Source organism: Sander lucioperca, chromosome 16 (assembly GCF_008315115.2).
Source record: "Sander lucioperca isolate FBNREF2018 chromosome 16, SLUC_FBN_1.2, whole genome shotgun sequence".
Lineage (NCBI taxonomy): Eukaryota > Metazoa > Chordata > Actinopteri > Perciformes > Percidae > Sander > Sander lucioperca.
In genome coordinates, this window is record NC_050188.1 from 7,623,730 (window position 1) to 7,649,247 (window position 25,518).

A 25,518-nucleotide genomic window follows, 5' to 3' on the forward strand; every position below is an offset into this window, starting at 1 on the left:
CAGCTCATCCTTCTGTTTCTTCCAGTATCAGATTCTCCTGGGGTCAATGTCGACATGTCTCGCAGCTTTTTCACCCGAGTTTTCGTCCGCATACTTTAAAACTCTTTTCATTTTGTTGTTGAAAAGTCCGTCTCTAGCACCAGACTGTAAATTAGTGGACAGAGCATGTGTGACGTCACCCATTGGTTTGTGGAGATCTGCTATGAGTCGTCGAGTTTGCCGTTACAGGCGCAGCCATCCTGGTTGCGGATGTGACAATTTTAGACGAGAGGGAGGAGTGAGGGAGGAGCTGCTTACACTCTACGTTACGTTACACACTTTCACTGGCAATCACATCATAGCTACGCCCTAAAACACCCCCTGTTTTATCGGCGATTTTAAAATCAGCAAGACCATAATTAAAAAAATGAACATCATTCTGTATTGCAGAAGACTTAAAACTAACGATTGAGACCATAAACTCATTATGAAAATGTTTACTGAGGTAATAAATCTAGTGAGAAGTGAATTACTTTCTCATAGACTTCTAAGAAACCGACTTCCTTTTGCAACCGCACGTGTCGCCCCCTGCTGGAATTCAGATAGAATGCAGGTTTAAGGCACTTCCTCATTTGCAGCACTTCGCCGAACCGGATGCGTTGTCCATTAATATTAACAGTCACCATGCACCAGAGCCTGTCATTCTCTGCTAGCACTAAATGAGACCCGTGTTACATCCAATGTAGCTACTGCCGTCTATTGGCACCTTTTCCCTGGCCTTAATTTAAGGCCAGCCTTTATTTGTCCGTGTTGACCACGCCCCCGGACACTATCAGAGTGTGTTTAATTGACAACCGGTTTTTATTTGAGGAATTACGGTATGTGTCATAAACTCAAATTAGCCAATCGTATGGGCTCAGCTGGTTTACTGGTCAGGCTCCAGTAAGTATACAATAAGCTAATGCACTGTTGAGTATCTTATGGATTGGAAATGATAAAAGTAATGTACAAATGACTTTTAAATCTAGTGTTAGCCATTTTGTTCTTTCCCAGTGTGAACAGTGTCACAGAATACAGAAAGTATAGTCATATTGACAACATGAAACAGTGAGGACACATGTTCACACATGTTTCATTCAAATCAAAGAAACAGGAAAACAAGAGGCAACAGGTGGAAGCTGGTATCCAAAGAATGGACTGAATATATCCACTGGCTTCTGGCTGATGTTGTAACGAGGGCTGAGCAGCAGATGCACCAAACACTGTCTGATGTCACATTAGCGACAGAATCAGAATATCCTGGCCATGCCATGAGGTCATAGTGCCCTTAGAACATTTTGGAGATTATTTTTGTTTAAGCAACTGTACTGTCATAAAAACTCAAACAAGACTAAAATAAGGCATCCAGTGCAGTAAGACATCTCTGGGAATGGAAATGTCATTGAATCAGTTATTACAACAAGCTCTCGCATAGCCAGACCTTCCTCCACAGCGCTGCGGAGGAGGGTCTGGCTAGTCTACGCAGCATTCCTGGATGGGAGAAAAACGTGCTCTGGTTTATTGGCATTTCTTTAAACCAATTACAATAATCTTGGGTGGTGCTAAGCGCCGGATGGAGCAACAGTGCCTCTGCAAAATAGCCTCTAGAAGGAACTTGTTTTGGTGGAACATGTGTCTAGCTAGCTGTCTGGATTTACCCTGCAGAGATCTGAGGAGCAGTTAACCATAGTCATTATAAATCCACTGGAGTTTAGAATGCCAACACAAAGAAAGAGGAAGGTAACGGACATCCGGCCGAAAAGAGTAAAATCCGGCGAAATCCGGCGGCAAAAGAGCAATTCCTGAAGTGTAACGTCGTGGCTATAGACTACAACAAGCTAAACCCTGAACCATAAAACCGTCTGTGGTCATGGTGGCGCTGTGACCAAGGCTGCTGGCACAGGGGGAATGGAGTGGAAACACAAAGGTCAATAGAAGAGGGAGGGAGGGCACACTTCTTTATCACTGCTTTGTTCACACGTGGGGAAATGTGATTTACATCACACTCATTCCAATTACCAGGGTCTGACCTGTGTTCAACCCTGCTTTTGTAAATTCAAACCAAGCCAGTCAACACAGGTCGATCCCTGGTCATGACAAGTCAGACATGACCTGGGTCACAACCCAGAGCCATGCAAACCAATGACCTCACTCCTTTTGCCACTGTCTTTGCTCATACCGCTGTTCTCATAGGAATGAATAACAGTATGTAACACCACTTGATCCATGGTGAAACGTTATTTCGTCTCTATATACAGTGTATATGGTTGAAATGACAATAAAACCCACTTGACTTGACTTGAATTGAACTGCACTGTTGTTGAAGCTGCCTGGGAAAAGCCAGTGTAAAGCACAGTGTGTTGTTTTACAGTGCGAGAGGAGCAGCTTCAGGTATCACCGAGCAATGAGCCTAACAAGCAGCGGCACGTAGTGCGCCACTACTTGGTCTGTTTTTGAAAACACTACTTCATTTGTGGTTTTGGCTCCATTATAATATAAACATTAGAGTCTTTCTCTGGCTGATTTCCTGCTGACTCACCAACACATTACAGCTCTCAGCTCTGTTTGGGCTATAGTGCATCATGTGACCCTGCAATACCGACTGTGGCCACTACAGCAAAATCACTCACAGTACCCGATGCTGTTTGTCAGTGGGGCTCACATGGCCATGTAGTGAGTTAGTCCCTACATGGTCCTATCTATAACTTGTTAATTTCTGGTGCTTTTCCATTACGTGGTACCTGCTCGACTCGCCTCGACTCTACTCGCCTTTTTTGGTTTTCCATTACGAAAAAAAGTACCTGGTACCTGCTAACAGGTACTTTTTTTAGTACCTCCTCAGTCGAGGTTCCAAGTGAGCTGAGGCGAGCCGAAAAGGTGACGTGAAAGCGACAGACGGGGGTGTCCTGAACAAACCCGCTATTTTTAAACAGTTTAGCCAGCTGTTTTTTTTTTGCTGCCTCCAGCTTCTTTAGAAACTAAATGTGTCTTCTGGCAACAACACACACCTTCGATGTTCTGTGTGTGTGTCGCGTTAGGTCACGGCAGTTTACTACGGCGCCACTTTTGTTTACGGTTCTGCGGAGGCTCCGGCAGAGCTTTCACCGTATCCTATGTACACACACATGCTGGCTCGACGCACACACCAGCTGACAAATGTATACATCAGGCCACATATTACATAGGCTACGGTGAAAGCTCTGCCTGCGTGGAGCCTCCACAGAACTGTAAAACAATCTCAAGTGGCCTGATGTTATACTTGTGCGCTGGTGTGTGTGTCGAGCCGGCATACGACCAGCCACGCTGAGGCGGTACTAAAATCTGCAATGGAAAACGGACGCACAGTGTGTCGAGTCGAGGCAAGTAGAGTCGAGGCGAGTAGAGCAGGTACCATGTAATGGAAAAACGCCATTAGTTATCAACCATAGATGTCTCTGGAAAGGTTGTTTGACAGACCAAGACTAATTAAGTTAAGAACTTCCACTGCTACCAACACATAGGATGTTCATATGTGAACCCTGCAGGGTTCTCCTCAGGCTCACTTCTTTTTCTGAATTTATGGTGTGTCTATTATTGGTTGGTGATATTTATAAAGTCTCCCCTGTCTTGCCATAGGGTTTTCCATACATGTGCTGGCTTGGCTCTGCATGGCAGGGGTTTGCATTTCCATTTCAAACAGGGTAGACCTCATTTTTGAGTGAACAATTATTTATCGACATAATTATTGTGTACAAAACGACCATCATGATGTCATCAAATTCCCATCATGACGTCATCATATTTTGAAGGGGGTGGAGAAGTTGTGAGTAGTTTAGGCTACCCTGATCGAGTCTAGACTCTAGTTGTGCTGGTGACGGATGAAGAGGAGGATGAGATCTGATTGGATGAGAGGAGGAGCTCAGACTGGAGCGCTGGAGATGAATGGGGAGGAGGAGGGTCTCGACCTTTCATGCTGAAATGAGAGCTGACAGCAACGGGAGGAGAACATTTAAATATTGACAGCAATGATGTGATTAGCTGATAGAGATTGTGGCTAAATCTGGTTGGTTTGACTAAAAGAGTAAACGGCCCTAATCAGCTGATGAGGTGAAGCAGGAGAAGAGAGAGAGAGAGAGAGAGAGAGAGAATGAGAATGAGTGAGTAGTAACACAAGTGGCACGGTGGCTCAGTGGTTAGCACTGCTGCCTCACAGCTCGTAGGCACTGCAGAGCTGAACACAGACTTTTACAAACGTCTCCAGCACAGACATGACTTGTGTCTCGCAGCATGAGAGGGAGGAAGTGGATCATCATGGGATGGCCACAGTCTGCGAGACATCACCGCTGCCCGCTTGGAGGAGGGTCCAGACAGTTTTAGACCTACACAATAGGCTTACACAATATACAGACAAATTTGGTAACTTTGGAAACTTTTGGATCAGCACTCAAATGTTCAACAAGGGTCTGCGGAGTTTCCAGAGCAGCATGAGGTCCGGTGTTGAAAGGTTAACTGAGGGTGTTGCTGTGATCTTTGCCTAGCCCCTCTACACCAGGCATCACTTATGTTTGAAATGTTGAGGGGTAGACAGCAGGGAGGGAGGGGGCTGCTTTTCTCTGTGCTCCTTCAGAGCGCAGCAGATGCTCTGGCTCAGCACCTGCTCTTCACACCGGGACGACTGCTAGCGATAGTGAACGGGGGAGGGGCTGCGTCGGCAAAAGCTGGCCTTTTGTGTATTGATGGGGGAAGGAGTGTCTGTATGAATGTGTGAGGAGATGTGACTGTACAGACTGCTGGTGCAGCGAGCGTGTTGCTGAGCAGACAAAGCCCTGCGAGGGGCTTAGATATGCCCATTACAACATGCTGCTGGATGCAGACGGCTGTACCCATGGGCTGCTGGGCTCTGAGTTTCTTTTGTGCATGTTGCTGCTGATTTTAATGCAGTAAAAAAAGCAAGTATGAAACCAACTAAAAACAAACAGACTACATATAAATAAATAGGCCATAAGTAGATAGATACAAAGTTGTTTAATTAAAAATCTAAAATAGATAAATAAATGGATGAAAAAGTTGTTTAATGAAAGACCTGGCTAAAAAGGTAGGTTTTGAGTTTGCCTTTAAAAATATCAGCATTCTCTGCGACCCTCAGGTCTTCAGGCAGACGTGGAGCAGAATAATAGAAGGATGCCTCACTGTGAGCTTTCGTTCTGACTTTTGAGACTATTAAAAGACCACTTCCAGAAGACCTGAGGGTTCATAAGATAAAAGCAAATCTGATAAATAACTACGGTCGAAACCGTTAAGAGCTTTATAAACCAATAAAATGATCTTATAATCAATTCTGAGGCACAGTGCAGAGACTTTAAAATGGGTGTAATGTGGGCTCTCTTTCTGTTCTTTGTCAGAACCTGTACAGCTGAGTTTTGCAATAATTGTAATTGAGCAATATTTGTCTTAGGAAGACCAGAAAGTAAGGCATCACAATAGAATACATAATAAATAATGGATAAATGGAGGCACTCTGGCAATGTTCTTCAGATGATAAAAGGCTGTTGTTGTTATATTTCTGACGTGTGGCTCCAAGCTAAGATCCGAATAAAAAATAACCCCTAGGTTTTAACTTGTCGGCTGGGTTAAAGTGCCATCATTTGCAGTTTTGCATTCTATTTCTCTCTCTGGTTGAGCTAGAGAAAGTTCTTTGCCATCCATGACTTGATATCTAAAATACAGTTAAAAGGGCATTAATTGGCTTTGAGTTATCAGGAGTCACAGCAATGTAGAGCTGTGTATCATCAGCATAACGATGGAACTGTATTCTGTGTCTCCTGATGATGTGTCTAAGTGGCAACATGTAGATTTTAAAAAGAGTTGGTCCTAAAATCGAACCTTGAGGAACACCACAATCCATTTAATAGCTTTTTGATGAGCATTCCTCCATGGTAACATAACTTTTTTTGTCAGTAAGATATGATTTTAACCAGTTAAAAACAGTCCCAGAGAAGCCAACCTGCTTGTGAAGTCTATCTAAAAGAATTGAGTGATCTACTGTATCAAAAGCAGCAGTAAGATCCAGTACTACTAACACATATTTTTCATATAGTTGCGCCTGAGGTTGTTTAACAACTTGACCAGTACCGTCTCTGTTGACCTGAATGTAACATTACTTGGTAATACTAACACAATGTAGTGTCCCACTTTACACTTGGAGAGGTTAACTAAACATCCCATTTTTCTAAGCAGCTCATCACAAAATCATCAACACTCATGCTTTACAGCAACAGACACATTGTACAAGTACATTGGTCAGCTGAATGTTACAATTGAATGTAACAATGTAATTGTGTTTAACCTCAAATGTGGTAAAATAAAGGCTCGCAAAAACATCCCCTTCTACTAAGTGGGATCAAAATAAGTTATGTGTAATAAAGTGGAATGATAATGGGAATAAATATTGAACACATGAAGAAAAAGGGGTCTAAAAATGTGCGTGAAGCCAATAAACCAGCTGAAATCTGTCAGTATTTAGGAAGCAATCCTGCCCCCTATCAGTGCAAATTAATATCAGCTGGATTAGTCCTAATTGATGGCCTATACAAAGGTTTCTCATTACCAAGGTGTCACTCAAGAAGCATTTCATGATGGGTAAAAGCAAATAGCTGTCCCAAGACCTTCACAAGCTTATTGTAGAAAAACATACGGATGGCATTGGTCACAGACAAATATCTAAACTTCTGAAAGTTCCAGTGAGCACTGTTGGGGCCATTATCCGGAAGTGGAAAGAACATAGTCCATAGAGTATTTAGAAGAGTTGTCAAAGAACCAAGGACCACTCGCGGAGATCTTCAGAAAGACCTGGAAGAAGCAGGTGCAGTTGTTTTAAAGAAAACAATTAGTAATACACTCAACCACCATGGCAAGACACCACTGCTCAAGAAAAGGCATATGGAAGCTCACTTAAAATTTGCTGCACAACATCTGGACAAGCCAATGACATACTGGGAGAATATAATCTGGTCAGATGAGACCAAAATTGAACTCTTTGGGTGTCATAGCATACACCATGTTTGGAGGAGAAATGGCACTGCACATCACCCTAAAAACACCATACCAACAGTGAAGTTTGGAGGTGGGAGCATCATGGTGTGGGGCTGTTTTTCAGCATCTGGCACTGGCAGACTTCATATAATTGAAGGAAGGATGAATGGAGAAATGTACCGTGACATTCTTGGTAAGAATCTACTGCCATCCACCAGGATGCTGAAGATGAAACGAGGGTGGACATTTCAGCAAGACAATGATCCCAAACACATAGCCAAGGAAACTCCAAATTGGTTTCAGACAAAGAAAATCAAGCTGTTAGAATGGCCCAGTCAATCACCCGACTTGAATCCAATTGAAAACCTCTGGAAAGAACTGAAGATCAGAGGTCATAGAAGATGTCTCCGGAACCTTCAAGATTTGAAGACAGTTTGTGTGGAAGAATGGGCAAAAATCACAGCTGAGCAATGTGTGTGACTAGTTTCTTCATACTGTCAAAGGGTTTTCTACTAGGTATAAAATACATTTCAGCAAGTGTGTTCAATACTTTTTCCCTGTGTTATTTCACTTTATTACACACAACTTAATTTATGGACTTATTTGTTTTGATATCTTTGTATGTGTGGATTACTTGGGTTGTTACTGACATCTGGTGAAAATGTCATGCCGATAGCCCCATCAGAAATATCTTTACTGAGAAAAATGTTGACGCGTTCAATACTTATTTTCCCCGCTGTATATATATATATATATATATATATATATATATATATATATATATATATATATATATATATATATATAGCTCACTTTATCTTTATATACTAAAACAGTTCAAGTAAAGTCAAGTATGTGAAGATGACGGTTTAGAAGTAAAGTGACGTGATGAGCTCAGAGTTCAGAATTCAATGTGTTCAATGTGTGAATTCAAGTTATGTGGGATGAAGCTGTCCCTGAGCCGGGTGCTGCAGGACCGGATGCTCTGGTATCGTCTGCTAGATGGCAGCAGGCAGAACAGTTTGTGGCTGGGGTGGTTTGGGTCTCTGATAATCCGCATGGCCTTCTTCCTGCACCGCTTGGTTTAGAGGTCCTCCATGGATAGCAGCTCCATTCTGGTGATTAACTGTTTCTCCACCATCTGGAGAGCCTTTGGTTGAGGGCGGTGCTGCGGTACCAGGCGGTGATGCAGCCAGTAAGGTTACCCTTGATGGTGCACCAGTAGAAGTTGCAGAGTATCCTGGAGTCCATGCTGAACCTCCTCAGCCTGCGGAGGAAGAATAGCTGCTGTCTAGCAGTAGATGATGGTGTCGGTGAGGTGAGTACAGGTCAGATCTCACTGATGTGACCCCTGAGGAACCTGAAGCTGCTGACTCTCTTTACTACAGTCCCATTGATGGAGATGGGGGCGTGCCCTTCTCTCTGTCGCTTCCTGTAGTCCACAATCAGTATTGAAGCGGTTTTGTTGTAAAGGCTAACGGTGCTCGGTTAGCACAATGACATAATGTTATGGTATTTTTCCATTACATGGTACGTGCTCGACTCGCCTTGACTCTACTCACCTTTTTTGGTTTTCCATTACGAAAAAAAGTCCCTGGTACCTGCTAACAGGTACTTTTTTTAGTACCACCTCCGTCGAGGTTCCAAGCGAGCTGAGCCGATACCAAAAGGTGATGTGAAAGCGACAGACGGGGGTGTCCTGAACAAACCCGCCATTTTTAAATAGTTTAGCCAGCTGTGTTTTTGTTTTCTGTGAGGCAGTACTAAATCTGCAATGGAAAAAGGAGGATGGGGCACCGCGGCCGAGTCGAGCAGGTACCATGTAATGGAAAAACGCCATTAGAAAGCACAGCCGAAACGATTTGTCATAAACTAGGTAACAAAAGTGTTAGCCACGATGACAACCTTTTTCTTGCAGGTTGTCACCTTACTGTGAATACAGCTATTAGAAGGTAATATATGAAGTCGAAGCTACTCTGACAGCTGTAGGGCAGCTAACATTAACTTTAGCTGTCTCCGTGAAGCTCCTAAGCTCCTATAACTCGTGACGCAGTTAGGAAACAAGAACGAGCTAACTAATGATAACATAAGCATTTTGGCTCGGTGGATGTCGATTTTAATTTGTTAAAACTATTTCCCATCCTTCTTCCGGTTTCCAGCCGCAGCCTGTCACTCCCCTTGTACTAACGTTACGTGCGCCATGATGTTAAGACCTCACAATGCCTTGTGTTTCTCACTCCCGCTAACGTATTGTTCATCAGACGTGACATGACAAAAGCATTTTGTTTTCACATGCGGCTAAGAAGAGTGAGATTAGCTAACGTTAGCCAACATATTTATAAAAAATCACGTTCAAATAGTAATTTCAGCATTCGAATAGTATTGATTTTTTTACTATTCGAATTATATTTGACTTTCGGAATTTGTTCCAACAGCCCTATTGTGAAGACATCTGCCAGTTGGTCTGCACACACCTTGAGAACTGGGCCAGGGATGCCATCAGGTCCAGGTGCCTTGTGTGGGTTCATCCTTTTGAAAGATCTGCACACATCCACCCTGGATATGATTAGTGGGCAGCGGTCCTGGGCCTTTTGTACTTTCTCAGCTGCGGAGTTGATCTCAAAGCATGCATAGAAGTTGTTCAGCTCATCTGGGAGAGATTCAATTCAATTTATTTGAGATGCAGCCATTAACTCAGCACTGCTGATTTTCCTTTTGTAGTCTGTGATGGTTCTTAGTTCAGCCCACATATTTCTGGTGTTGACGTTTTAAGTCCAAACTTTATGGTCCGTGCTTTATGTTGGGCACAGACTTTACTGTTAACCCAGGAATTCTAATTTGGGAATGTCCGTACAGTAATCCTTGGTACAACGTCATTGATGCATTTGCCGATGTAGCCAAAACCCGCTTCCGTGTATGTGTCTATATTGTTGTTCCTAAACACACACCACTCTGTCATGCTGAAGCAGTGTCGTAGAGCTGAGTCTGATAGATCGGACCCGTGCTGAATGGTTTGTGTCACAGCTGTCACGTTTGAGTTCCTGCCTAGGAAGGCAAAAGCAGAAATGAGACGCGATCTGATTTGCCGATGGGAGGGCCGGGGAGGGCCTTATATCCATTTTGGAAAGGAGTGTAAACATGGTGGAGTGTATTACCTCCACGCGTAGCACAACTGATGTGTTGGTGATATCTCGGCAAGACATTCCTGAAGTTGGCGCTGTTAAAAATCTCCGGCCACAATAAAAGCAGCCCCCTGCCATGAGGTTTCTGCCCTGTCATAACTTCATACAGCTCATCCAGGGCTCAGCTCATGTCAGGTAATCCCTGCCATGAAAATTCCCCATTGTTTGTTGGTCGTGGTGAAAAAGGGCTGTCAACCAACGATCTAATGTGCAGAAGTAGTTCTATCATACTGTATGATAGTGCTCGCTTTGGCCTTGCGCATGTTGTAAAAAAGTCAAAATAAGTAAAAGATAGAACCAATTAAAACAAAAAAGAGCAAAGTTGCGGAGAAGCTCTCTCAGAGACAGTGAAGCATTAGCATAATTCCCAAAACATTGAACTATTCCTTAATTTCCTCCTCTACAGTATGCTGTAGCAACAACCTCTTCCTAAAAGATTGCATTCTTGTTAATCATTCAAGGTTCTAAGTGTTGCCAGATCTGATCAGAATGTAGGCCTGCTACAGTCTGTTATGTAACAAATAGTGCCTAAACATGAGTGGGATTGTACCTTGCTGTGGAATAATAACACCTAAAGACTGAACGAGGACCCAAATTCACATTTAAATGAATTAATTCAAATGACTTCCGCCTACACGCTCTCCTCTCTCACTGATGCTGAGTGAAAATGGATGCATTGATTTTTATGGCACAGGGATCCTTGGTTACTGATGGTGGGGCTCTGCCATCAACAGCAGCTCTGAGTTGGGATTGAAGCAGGCTGCTCCCTGCACTGCTCCCATTGGCTGCTTCCATAAATACACTTGCCTCCTGTGCAAATGAAGGGAAACCAAAGGGTGTGTAACAGGGTGAGTATGCCCTATGCATTGTCTTACAGGCTGGATGTTGCATCCATCAGCTTGGCTATTTTGTTCCTTTTAGAGCTGTTATACCCATCCCAGGATTTTGGTATTAGAAAACATGTAAAGTATGCATGGGCTCAGAGGCAGACACTAATACTCAAATCTTGTGCACATTCAAGTGGGAAACATTGGAAACCTTTTCATTGTATAGCCTACATACTGCTGGAGTACATTTTTATAATGACAAATTGACCATCTATTGTTTAATATATCCATGCACATAAGTATTTACAAAAATCCTAAGCGACCTCTGTGTTCAGCTGTGGGAATGGGTTCACGGCTCTCAGTCAAGCATATCTTCCAGCGGGCTTTAAATTAATACCTCCATATTTCACCTGTGTGTTTCTGACCGTACGGATATAGCCTACTGACCTTACACCCAAACTCTTCTTCACAAGTGAATATCCTACAGGTCAGGAGCATCGTCACTCTGCCAACTGAAATTGTAAGTTTGCCAACTATAAGTCTATAACACTGAGAATGTTACCACCGGAAAAATACCTCTGCTAATTGTATCCATGCTTTAACATGACTTTATAAGATGCTACTCTCTTCACAACAGACTATCCTACATGCAAATTATGAAAATAAACGTACACAAACATGGGAGATAAACGCCCAGGATCTCGAGCTCTCCAGCACAGTTTACAGGTTGTTTTGTTGCCGGCGGTTGTGTACGTGTCTCTGGCCGTTCTGTGCGCTGTAGCGGCTTCCCCAGCAGGCTGAGCCAGGATCCCTGCTTCCCCGGCCCGGGCCACATCGCCTAATACTACCTGGATGTGTGACGGCTACATGGAAAAAAATAGGCGACACGCCGAATCTCTAGATGAGCGTGTTACAGCTTTGAGTTTTATAAAAAATAAATAAAAAACACACAACTTCACGAGGCCCTTTACCTATGCCAATATGATAAAGCCGCCTGTTACTGCACAGTATGAGTTCTGCATTATCAGCACAATGTACTTATATGTACTTAACGTCTGTTCAAGGTGGAGCTTTCAACTCCAATATAATGCTAGATAGTTTAATGAATAATAATCATATTTTAATTGTGATATTTTGTAAGTAAAATCTGAATTTGCAACACAACAGTAATATTTCTGTGTTGGCTAAATGTAGTAGTTCAATGTTTTCCTCTGAAATAGAAGTGCACAGTAAGTCAGTAGTAGTACATGGGTGGGTTGCTTTGAGAGCCTTCTGTAAGTTATTTTAGGGTAATGCTTCTGGAGAAAGTTACAAGCGGCAATAGATCTGTTTTGCTCCCTGCAACTTTCTGGGGGCCGTTTTGAACGAGCACTGCACTAGTTCATCTAAACGGGAATGGCAAGGATTGCGGGTGGATTACGTGTATAGAGCAACGGCTTATACATTGTCCCATACTAGCAACCTAAAATCTCGTATTTTATCTGCTTTTATATTTTTAATTGTTTTTAACTGCTCTTTAATGTTTAATTTCTTATACTGCACTGTAACTTCTATTCTCGTATTTTATCTGTTTTAAATTTTGTTATCGTTTTTAACTGCTCTTTAATGTTTTATGTAAAGCACTTTGAATTGCCCTGTTGCTGAAATGTGCTATACAAATAAAGCTGCCTTGCCTTGCCTAAAAGGAATGTTTGATGCTTTCATATGTCAACACTTTGACTAACGTTAGCTTGGAGAGCTAATATACCTGTTGGGCCACAGATTAAAAAAAATGACACTACCGAAACTAGCAGTCAGTCCAACCGGTGGTGACATGTTGCTATTCCTAACGCTAGATTTGGTTTATCAAAGACGCTAGCAAAGCCACACAGGACAGAAAATAAGACAGCAGAGACCACAGATAGGTTGGACCTCCGTGTTTAACTGAATATTTTTAAACATTACAGTTACAGCTGAAAATGACAACAGAAAGAAACAGGTTTGCTGATTTCACATATCTCCGTGATTCAAATCAATGGCCATTTGTCTACAGGAAGTGATTTTTATGTTAGAGTAATAACAAGTCTTGGTGATTTAGTCCACAAATATATATATATATTAGAATAAGAACATTTCACAGATGGTGTATTACAATATTTTACTGTTACAAACGTGTTGAATTTAATATCACAAGAGGTAGACTCGCACTGCCAGACCTTCCTTCACAGCGCTGCGGAGGAGGGTCTGACTAGTCCACAGCATTCCTGGATGGGAGAAAAACGTGCTCTGGTTTATTGGCATTTCTTTAAACCAATCAAAATTGTCTTGGGCGCCGGACGGAGCCACGGTGCCTCTGCTAAATAGCCTCATGAAGGAACTTGTTTTGGTGGATCATGTGTACGTTTAAAGGTTGTTTTAGTCGTGCAACAGAAAACTCAGATGGAATGGAATGGAAATGGAATGGAAATTGATTTATTTGAAACAGGGACAATGCACAAATAAACATTAAACTTCTAACACAAGAGAATATGTCTTGGGCCAGGTTATAGCAACAATTGCTAATTTCCACCTGTAGTCGCTGGATTGGACAGATAGTCTAGCTAGCTGTCTGGATTTACCCTGCAGAGATCTGAGGAGCAGTTAACCATAGTCATCATAAATCCACCGGAGTTTAGAACGCCAACACAAAGAAAGCCTATAGGCAACGGATATCCGGCCTAAATGAGTGAATTTCGGTGGAATTTCCGTCGACAACGGAGCAATCCCGGAAGTGGAATGTCATGGATACAGACTACACAAGAGGTAACTGTTACGACCTCATCTTTTGGGTAGCCGTTTGTTGATATGATATCAGTTTATTGTCTTTTGAGTGGTGGTGGCTGATAGGAAAATACTAACGTGACATGAGGGGGCGTGTGTGTGTGAGGCTGATGATGACAGAGATCCAAATAGAAGTGTGAGGAACAGAGGCAGAACCAACGCCAGACACGGTGAAGAGATACACTGGGAGAAAAAACAGTTTGGACGGAAAAGACTTTGCTTTCTTGTTTTCCCACAACCAGTCTTTGTGAAATACAATCAAAACAACCTAAACGAACGCAACGAGGAAACGCTGGGGCTGGCACACCCCAGAGAGATGACGCTGGAGCAGCTCACAAGGAAGCTGTTCCTTCTCCACTCTCGATTGAAATCAATGTATTGATTGATTGTAGTTAAACATTATAAAAGTCTAGCCTGAAAGTTCATTCTTGGTCTTTAAAGTGCTCATATTATGCTCATCTTCAGGTCCATAATTGTATTTAGATGTTATATCAGAAAAGGTTTACATGGTTTCATTTTCAAAAAACACCATATTTTTGTTGTACTGCACATTGCTGCAGCTCCTTTTTTCACCCTGTGTGTTGAGCTCTCCGTTTTAGCTACACTCTTTGTTGGGAGTCGCAGTCAGAAGCAGAGTATGAGGGCGTGCCACGCTAGCAGCTAGACGAGCATTATAACTTGTGTTACAAACCTTTAAAGGCTGGACTACAACAGAGCTGTTTGGAGCAGTTTGTGAACAGTGTTTTCTGTTGGAGATGGTAAGTCCCTTTGGGGTGGACTTTGGGCTTTTTCACTTTTTAAACCTATAACATGCACAAAAAAGATATATAACACAATAAAGGTAAGGGGAAAAGCAAAAAAGCATAATATGAGCACTTTAAACCAAGAGTTTGACAAAAAAAAATAAAAAGTTGAACTCAAGGTTCAATTCTACTATCTTTCTGTAGCTTTTTTTTCTCTCTCTCCATCCGCTGAGAAAAACTATAGGCTACTGTGCAGCTTCAGTGGCTGAGCACAGCTAGGGAGGGATCATGCATATTGCGCCTCTCCTGGCTGTCTGTCAGACAAGACTGAGGGCACAGGAACCCACAGTGCGCCGTCTGCTAGGCTGGTACCTCAACACATTGTTAAAGCCGCTGGGAACCGCTCGTGAATCCCCGCTCTGTTTGTCTGAAGCCCGGACAGGACTAGTGACCGCGGAGCATCTTTTTCTTCTGCCGGCGGAGCGGAACACAGGGTGAGTGTCTGCGGCCAGCACACTGGCAGCTGCTCACACTCCATTTGTTGACATTTTCACATTCAGCGCCATTTGCAGACAGGTACACCTACGGCCACTGTTATTGTTCCACTCTCACGCGCACTGCTTTCATTCCTGTCCGCAACCCGGGATAAAGTGTTTAAATGCCTCTTATATGTACAGCGATAATTTTCATATTTTTCTTACAGAATGAATGTATTGAAAGGATAAATTGTAGCTAACGTTGTAAATGGTTTGGTATATCAGACATAATAAGGTGTACAGCGGCTAGTCTCCATGTTGTCCAGCAGCGATGGGGGGCAGTCACTATGTAGAACCCTGACGGAGACGGTTGGCTGTGGACAGTCAGCAAGGCTGCTTCTAGTCGCTCGGCCATGCGTTGATTATTATTATATTGCGATTTATAGGCTAGGCCTACTAGGGATGTCACGATACTAACAATCTACTCAGAACCATACCACTAAGAGCACAAGATAAAGAAAAAGAACAATAACAGGCTACTTAAACAGGAATTCCTTTATTTAAACATTTGAACATTATTAAAAAAAACAACAATAGTGGCAACTCTGGATGGCATGATAGTAGAAATGTAGTCATCGATACCAATACCAGGGAAATTTCATGATTCTTGATAACGCAATTCGATACCACGGTGAAAAAACAAAACAATAAATCCCATGTCCTCCTTTTATAACTCTATTTTAGGATAACAAGGATAACGCTTTTGGGGTGGTTGGGACAGTGTCGTGTCACCCTTTTTGTGGAGTGGAGGGGTTTGAGTGGAGGGGGCAGGAGAGAGAGATTTCCTTTTAATCTGGAGAAAAGGTCAGTGTTCTGGACCCCCAGCCCGCTGCTCAGAAGCCTGACATCAGCACACAGCCAGCGTACGCTGACGTCTTCATGAGTTTACCTGAAACTCCCAGACAGCAAGCATGTTCAGACGTTGTTGTTTTCACATACCACAACCGGGCTGCTTAAAGTTAACTGAACTGATGTTGTAGAGGTCCGCTAAAACAAGCGCTAAAATTAGCTAATAGTCAGTAGCTATTGTAGCTAATGTTAGGCTCTATGTGAAAAACAAGGGCAGAGAGAAACAGATTTACTCACGCTGTCAGTGAGCCCGGTACACAGAGACGACAGTGTGTTCCATTCACCTTGGAACTGGAAAGCTGGGAATGATGTCACACTTGCATTGCCAGACCTTCCTCCACAGCACTGCAAAGGAGGGTCTGGGTAGTCCACACAGAATTCTGGGATGGGAGAAAAACGTGCTCTGGTTAATTGTCATTTCTTTAAACGAATCACAATCATCTTGGGCGGTGCTAAGCGCCGGACGGAGCAACGGTGCCTCTGCAAAATAGCCTCGGGAAGGAGCTTGTTTTGGTGGAACACGTGTACGTTTAAAAGTTGTTTTAGTCGTGCAACAGAAAACTCAGATTGGACAGATAGTCTAGCTGGCTGTCTGGATTTACCCTGCAGAGATCGCCAACACAAAGGAAGAGGAAGGTGACGGACATCCGGCCTAAATGAGTGAAATCCAGCGGAATGGAGCAATCCCGGAAGTGGAACGTCGTGGATATAGACTACACCTGAGCTGACCGCGTTCCATTAAAACAAGTCGGATTTCACTGTGGGGTTAGCTCTAGCCAGGTTTAGCCATTGTTAGCAATACCAGTTTATAACAACGCATTATGCTGTTTTTTTGTGCATACAAACAGTGTAACAACATGTCCACAGACAGTCCTGTCCTCTGTTGGACAGTACTGTGTGTACGACTGATTTAGTGTGACTAGAACACTTGTAGGCATACACTGCCCCCGTCTAAACGTTCTAATTTTCTTTATAAACTATTAGTATTGTTATTATTACTGTAAATGCACAGTTAACAGGCAAAATAGCAGGTATTATTTTAACGTAGGCCTATATAAAACCACAGAGGTTTTTCTTCCTTTGTCCACGCAAGCAATGTTTGTGTCGCCATGCCCCTGAGTTTAGAAGCCACTGACTTAAATCATAGATTAAGGTCTTCTTTATCACATAAACACAGACTTATGCACATTTTTTCCGATATTACCATCAGAGCAAAGTAATCAGCTTCCACAAGTAACCATAAGCTATCAAATTATATAAATACCTGGAGTCATTTTCTGCATTCTATTTATTTACAAAGCACTTTGTGACAAACTTCCTGGGTATCTCACGTCTTTTAAAGGGGTGATAGAATGATTATATAGGGTATTTCACACTGTTCCTTAAGGTCTCCAAATAGGGTATGTAACATTGGTTGGGCTGAAAATGGCCCGGGTGCTGTTCTATGTGCCCTAATGCAACCCTGTGAAATAGCCCTGGATTGAAGTGAGAGGTTTTCTCCCTTATATGGTATGCTCATGAATATTTAGATGAGCTGCGCGCTGATTGGTTGGTTTACAACGAGCGACACACACACACACACACACACACACACACACACACACAGCCTCACCCCTCTTTACAACGAGCTGAGCGAAGCTGCAGAGGCTCCAGTGTTGCCAACTTAGCGACTTTATTGCTAGACTAGCGACAAATCTTGCGACTTTCTGTAGAAAAGACGCCAGTATTGTCCGGCGAGCAAAGGTATTTCTCTCTTGTGGCAGCCAAAACAGTCACTTCTTTCTTCTGTTCTGTGACTGAGGAGCAGCCCCTCCCCTCTCTGCTTTCTTCTCACACAGCAGCACTGATCAGAAGGGGAGACAGCGAGTCAGCGAGCTTGTTACACCCGCAATCTCTTGTGGAGCATTATAACTTTGAAAAACCACAGGTCTTATAATGGATATGTGTGTTGAGTTATTTAAACAAACGATCGGGGAAATAAACGCCTCTTGTCCGCGAGTCTCCTGATAGAGCTCCAGCCAGCTCACAGCGGGTCTGTTAAGGTGGACAGGCCGGGCGGCAAACCAGCGACCCTGGCAGGCACCCACCGGCTGTCCCCCGCCGGCTGTCACCCGCCGGCTGTCACGTCAGACTGTGGAGCTTCTGAACTCCGACACAGTGACGCAGTCGAACCAAATTTAAAGCGGCCCATATTTGAGCTCTACATAGTTGATTTCTCACATAAAAAAGTCTCAGAAGTGAATTTAGTAATGAAATAGCAGACGAACAATGTATAAAGTGTCTAAGATCTGCGCAACCAACATTCAGAACACCAACTGGTCTCAGACCATATGTCGTAATTCAACTATGACAAGGTAAACTCGGTTTTGCATTCTATCACCCCTTTTAAGGTCCCAAGACTATTTGGTGCTCCAAATTTATCACGTTAATACGTTGAGTTTGGGAAAGTGGCTCTTCCAATGCACAAGTGGACCAATCTGCAGAAGCATAAACAATTAGACAAGCTTATACCGTCACCAGAGATGTGCTCATAGGTTTATTGGAAATTAATCATTCAGCATGAAAAAGCATAAGCGACTAATCGGTTGTGATTTGTTGACTAAGAGGGTGCAAGCCCTGTCAGAGTAGCATCACAATGGTTTTAAAGCTGTTGCTTTAAATGGCAATAAGATAGTATTTTGGTATTCTCCTTATAACATGGCTGCAAGCAGCCAGTCAGAATGCAAATGGTTCCCTAAACTGCCTAACCCTAATCTTTCAGTGTATTTTTTCTTTAATCACAGATGTGTAGACTCTGGATATTGATTGCTTCCATCACAGGACATCTGAATCCCTGAGGCCTAGTTAGAGGGGTGACCTGGCACAGATGCTGTGTTAGGGCTCAGCCCTCTGTTTTTGTGTTTTAGGGCTTTTTTTCTTCACTTGTGTCTTTCATCAAATATCCCCACCTCTGATTTCATGTGGGTCAGGCCAACTCAGTTTGTGGCTTGTTTGCAGAGCTGGTGTGTGGATCCAGCGGTTACTGATAGACATCCAGCTTCCTGTGGCCTCCACAGCAGCCTTTAATCCCACACAGGGCCCGATTAATTTTAAAGCCGCTTTCAGTCCTTAAGCTCATTTCCACCACTCTGACTCAGGCTACCATGCAGCCAGAAATACAGATGCTTAAGTATGTTTTCACTTTTTACAAATGCATTTTAGTTTTAACCTTTGAACCTTACTCTGAGTCCAAATCTAAGAATCGATTTGAAATATTAAAACTGGTTCACATCGCTACTTTGACCCCAGAAAGCCAGTGAGGGTTTGGATGTTTTGGTGCTCAATGATGAAATTAATATCTTTTCCATCAGCTGAGCGTCAGAAGATTGTCTGAATGTTAACCGAGGAGATGGACAAAGATGGAAAACAGTGATGTGTGTTGTGTGCTCTGTGGATGTTTGTATAGGGCTGGGTAGATGGACTGACTCCTGACCTCACAGCAGCTTAATTTTTTTTAACCTTTAGCATGTGGAGCAGCAGAGCTGCTTTGTTTAATTCCCATCAGTGAGAATCTGTCTTGTGGTCAGTCAGTGTGTCTCTCTGTCCAGATATCTCAACAACATTTTTAGATTGTCATGGAATTTGGTTATGGAGTAATGGTCCCCAGATAAATACTTTTGATTTTGCCGACCTGTTTTCTTCTAGACAAATTTTAGCCCAACCACTTATAAGCCTTAAAGAATAGCAAAACTGTCAGTGTGCTGTCTGTTACACAGTTGGAGATGCATTCTGGGATAGGGGGAAAAAAAACCTTTAAACTAGGGCTGGGCGATATGACCTAAAAATAAAATCCCTGATTTTTTCCAAAAAAATCCGATTTAAGATTTAAATCGATTTTTTCTCCCCCTACTTAAAATCAATCTGCAGATGACAAAGAAATTGTTCAAAACAAGTTTTAACTTTATGTTGTTTTGACTCACACACACGCACACACATGGGGCATGTATACCATTATGATTATTCATGCTAATTTTGTGGAAATATAAATTGGTTTGAGTGTTTTCCCTTTTTTTGGATGGGGGGTGTTATATATTCAACAACAAACAAACGGATGCGTGAGATAAAGCTGTTTTCACACATACAGGTAATTCACTTCTCGTTCCTCGCTAAAAGTTCAAATCATTTTAACGTTATTGCACAACCTTGCCCCTATTTTCACCTGTTGCTGAGTAACGTACATTAACATCCCATGGTCTCTTGAATGTAGCATACCTGTAGCAAGCTCCTTCGTAGTAACTAGCGGTAGAAACAAACGTCGAAGAGGAGCTCCGTGCTACAGAGCGGCGATTGCTAGTTGTTTAAGCCGCTACAGACCTCCATCACAGCTCGGTCCTATCAGCGGCATTTAGTAGATGTGTTGAGCCGCAAAACAGTTCCTCAACACCGCCTCTGGTGCCCCGCATGGTGCTCCGTCAGGTCAGCGGTAGCTGGTGGTTCAGTTATCCGAGAATAGGTGACTCTCAGCCGGGGACAGAGCACTGCGAGCTGCCGGTCATTTCGGCGGAGATTACGGATAAGTAAGTAATGAAACTACTAGTTAAGAAAAGAATTAATGTTAGTCCCTGTTGCTGCCATGTTGTTTGTGTATCTCTATGGCAAACGCGCGGGGCGAGGGCTGAGCCCGTTCAGAGCTATGGGAGCCCAGAGGGGAGCGTAGCGGATGTTAAGGAGAAAATCTATTTTCATTTAAACAAATCGACGTTAACTACACATTCGAGTTAATCGATAAAATCGATTTATCGCCCAGCCCTACTTTAAACCAATCCCAATGGTCTTGGGCGGTGCTAAGCCCAGACGCAGCGGCGGAGATTCTGCTAAATAGTCTCAGAAAGGAACTTGTTTTGGTGGAACATTTGCACCCCGCAAAATAAAACACTACATACAATATTAAATGAAGTTAACTGTTGATACAATACAGTAACGTGAGCTAATTAAATTAGCTGGATACATGGTTAAACCTCATTGGGTCTTACCAGTGTATCTCTGTGTGTACTTCGTCAACAGCTATCCCACCAATTGCTCCCAAAACGTCCCAGTTAGAGAGGAAATGCCCTAAACATATTCTTTGTAAATCTTTACAATCATTCCCCAAAAGAACCAATCAGGCCTACCTCTTTAGACCATCCACATTTTCTTCAAAACTTGACATTTTTAGCGTGTAGCTCGCTAGCTTGAAGTTTGTTGTTTCCTGAAGAGAACAGAGTTTGAGAACGGCAACATCGCTGCATGTCATGCTAGTTACCACTACACTTGGCAGCAGGTAACGTTAGCCTAGCGTTAGCTAGGTTAAACACGGTTAAAATGCTGACAGCTAAACGGTGTAAAGTGTGACTGTATTTTCACTGTAGAGGATTCCAAAACCCAAGTCTGAAAAAACCACACGTTCGCACACGGTGCGTTTACTTGAAACTCGCCTCGCCAGCCTCATAGTGCATTCAAGTTATTGTAAAATACCCTTTTCCCATACAGTGGTTGTTTTTGTTGTTTACCAGCAATTTACTGCTGAAATAAGTTATTGTTATAAGTTATTGTTATTACATTTTTAATAAATCATTTAATTTTGACCATATGGCCTTATAAATGGTGGTGATGGCGCAGTGGATTCGACACATGCCTTTGGTGTGGGAGGTCTGGGTTCAATTCCCACTGTGATACATCAACCAATGTGTCCCTGAGCAAGACACTTAACCCATAGTTGCCTCAGAGGCGTGTGGCCTCTGACATATATAGCAATTGTAAGTCGCTTTGGACGTGTGACATGTAATGACATGTAATAAATAAACAAGCCCTTCTTAAATGTCACAGCTGTCGTTTTGTGCTCCTCCTTTTTTATACAGTGTGTCTATATATATATATATATATATATATATATATATATATATATTAAAGGGGTGAATATGGCCCTATTTGGAACGACAGCTTTTCTTCCAAATATGGTATGCTCATGAATATTTAGATGAGCTGCGCGCTGATTGGTTGAACGAAGCACATACACATACATTGGAGACAAGACAGCAGGTCTCATATTTCAGACACTGCAATGTTATACATTGTTCGTCTGCTATTTCATTACTAAATTCACGTCTGAGACTTTTTTATGCGAGACATCAACTATGTAAAGCTCAAATATGGGCCGTTTTACGAAAATTGATGGCTGATCAGTCAGTGGCCTATGTACATTTTGGGGCGTTACAAAGATGGAAGGTAGAGCCAAATAAGGTAGGAGTTGAGGAGTTGATGTCAACTTTTAGCTTGGTTGAGATTCGCCCATTTTCAGCAGCAGTTTCAAATTGTGAGATTTGCAGAGGAAAGAGGTGTCAATGGGACTTTGAGGTTCTATGTATGTCCTTTTTACCCACCAAACTGTCGTTATTCAACTATGACAAGGTAAACTCGGTTTTGCATTCTATCAGCCCTTTAAATCTTTTTAAACTATCGGTTCAGGCACCGTTTAGGCACCGGCACAGTTTTAAAAGTATTGTTTTAGCAACGCTAATGGAAAAAAAATCTGTTATATGTACTGTTATAGAGTTTGTGTGAGACAGCTGCTCTGTAATATAACTTGCTAACTCACATTGATTGTCTATTTTGAACCTGATTTTTTTGTTGTTGTGGTTAAGGTGCAGTAATGGCTTTGAAGCATCCGCCCGAAATAAAACCGAGGCCTTCAACTAGCACTTAGAACGTTTCTGTGTTAGAGATTCCTGCCTGCAAACACTTTATAGCTCAGCTGAATAGTTAATCACGTTTTACTCTTTCATGACAGAAATATAATAGTCATAATCCATAACCAGTAAGGCTGCTCCTCTGAGTCCATGAGTCAACTAATTGGTCGATTAGTCAATTTGTATCCTTTACTGAATGATTTATTTCAAAGAAACTTATAGGCACATCTCAACATTTAAAGTGTTGCAGTTCTGCTTTCAGGTAAAAAGGAGAAGCGTGAGAAGGTGGACAAGCTGTTTGTAGGTGAAGTTGTTGTTGTGCACTCGTTGGTACACCTGGAGCTCTCCCTGTTCTCTGCCCTGTCAGCAGTGTGCTTCTGTGCCAGCGTCCACTCAGCACTGCGCGCTGCCAGCAGCGTCTCTAACTTCATGTGGTGGCAAGCTGTGTTTCTACCGCCACAGCTTCCATCCTATCAGTGCCTGAGCATATGAAACATTTCAGGCTACACAGTAATGGCTCACAAAATATTGCTGCACCACGTCTGGAGGCAATGGACCTTTTTCACAGCAGACATTTTGACTTGTCATATTAGGAAAAGCACAGCTGAAATTGATAACTTAAATGATGGCTCAATTCCATCAAGTGTCCCAGTAAGCTATTTCAGTGAGTCAGCATGCACAATACCAGGGCCTTTCCTAATACCCCGTTTATACGTACAGTACATGGTTATTTAGAAAAACTAAGACATTTAGGCCATAGCTGGCCACGTGTAAACGTAGCCTAAGAAAAAGCAGAAACATGTTATGTTCTTCTTTACAAAGTAAATAAATGTCAGACTGACTGACTGACATGTGATGTTCATTCTTCTTAGAACACTATTAGTTTTTAGAAATGTCTGATGATATATTGTCTCTAGAAGGGTTTTATTCAACTTTAGTTTTGGTTAAAGAAGGAAAAGAAAATCCCAATACTCTTGCAATCGCAATACAAATCCAATCGGCAGCCATGTATCGGGAAAGAATCATATCGGGACAAAAGCATATCATCCCAGCACTTACCTTAATATAATGAATGGTACAAAAGGAGATAAGTGCGCACACTTGAAACTTACTGAGGCCCAAAGCCCTGGTTTCACGCTCAGCTGATACACATACTGTACATCACCTATACATAAACAAAGATGTGGGAAAATGACACACACACAACAGATAATGTTAACAAGGGCTGCAACAAACTATAATTTTTTTTGTGTGGATTAATCTGTGGATTATTTTCTGGATGAATAGATTAGCGGTTTGGTCTATTGTCACGGAATAACCTTGGGAAAACGTTGTACTATGGATAGGTCTAGGGCCGTCCAGCAGGTCTAGCAGCCGTGCACATTAAACCACAGAGCTAAGCGCCAGGCTAAAGGTAAAGGTGGAATGGCCTACCTGGTCGTAGCCCTGGTGCCGTTGCGCTCCGTCTGTCCAGTAGCTCACTCCTTTTCCCGGTCAGCCTCCATGCTCCGTTGACAGTTCACTTGTAGACCCCTAAGACACGGCCATCAAACACCAGCACAACCTGATGGGTTGAGAGGGACTCTTGGTCTCAACACTCAGCAATAAATGTCTTTCCTCCTCCGACTCTTCTCCTCAATCTGTCCTCCACTTCTGCTTTGTAAACTCCTGGCTGCTCTGTGACGCAGGTTAGGCTGCGTTCAGACAGGAAACAGTGGTGGGAGTTTCTCTGAAACATCTGTGTGACGTCCTGTTGTGTTCTTTAACCCTCAATGTAGCAAGTGCACAAGTAGACTTTGTATTTCACAGTTACTGTTTTCTGTCAGATGGTTTATAGATCTGGATGTTTCTGAGCGCACTTGAAGGCAGCTTCATTTCCCGGAGAAAGAGAGAAAGAAAAGAGACGGAGGGACTGAGGAAACAGCTGTTCCACAAACCCCCGGGCAGTTCAGTGCTTGTGTTTGGTGTTTTAAAACTCTCTTGTGGCAGAGATAGAGGCAGTGATGTTTCCTGTTTCCTGTACGGGAATCTCACACCGCCTCAAAAACGCTTCAGAGGAAAGGACGTCTCATCCCTCTAAAACACATGTGCTTGTTGCCAGTGGCGCAAAAAGTGGGTTTGCATTATATGTGGCGCATAGTGGCGCAGCACCATGGGGGGCGCCAAAGCGATGGTAAACAACAAAACAAAAAAAAAAGAAATCTTTTTTTGGTATTTTCAATATGTAGTTGCTGTTGTGCATTTCTTAATCATTTCTGCATTTCCTCAATGTTATTATATAACATTTTAGAGGACTAACAGGCTAGAGTAGGCGCCCTGTCTCATAAGATTCCATCATAGAATGTTGACATAGAAGAGGGAGGGGGAGAGGGAGGGGGGGAGCGGGTGGGCGCCGTGAGCGCTGAGTATTGCAAATATTCATGTTAACAGACTAGCGAGCGTTTGCTAGCACTGGGAATGTAGCAGCCAAATGGGGGTTTACGGCTAGCTTAGAATATGCAAAACCGAGGTTGCTGAGCTGAAAACTGATGAATATAAGGTAGCATGTACAATAAATGACAAGAATCTGGAAAACATAACTAATGCTATAACTCTGGTTTACCATGGAATCATGCATAGATTTGCTACCGAACTTGGAAGCTTGCAAATATTCATGCTAAGAGACTGGCTAGTGTTTGCTAACTTAATGCAAACCAATGTTGCTGATAGCTATGTTTAGATTTTGGTTAAACCCTATGGTACCAATCCCATGAACGACATATCTCAATTTTATTAAGGTAAAATAACAACTGGTAAATATAAGGTAGCATAGCATGCACAATAAATGACAAGAAGAAAATTAAATAAAT

General features: G+C 42.6%; 1 protein-coding gene across 20 annotated transcripts in view; it reads left to right on the top strand.

Moving 5' to 3' along the window:
- Window positions 1-25,518, top strand: part of epb41a (erythrocyte membrane protein band 4.1a) — a 96,889-nt gene that overhangs the window by 17,284 nt on the left and 54,087 nt on the right. For 19 of the 20 annotated variants that reach the window (XM_035992837.1, XM_035992836.1, XM_035992839.1 and 16 more), the window contains exon 1: window positions 14,877-15,074. The exons of the other annotated variant lie outside the window; for it this stretch is intronic. The gene's annotated coding sequence lies outside the window, so the exon portion shown is untranslated. Of the gene's footprint in view, window positions 1-14,876; window positions 15,075-25,518 lie in introns of those variants that run through there. 20 annotated transcript variants of the gene reach the window in all.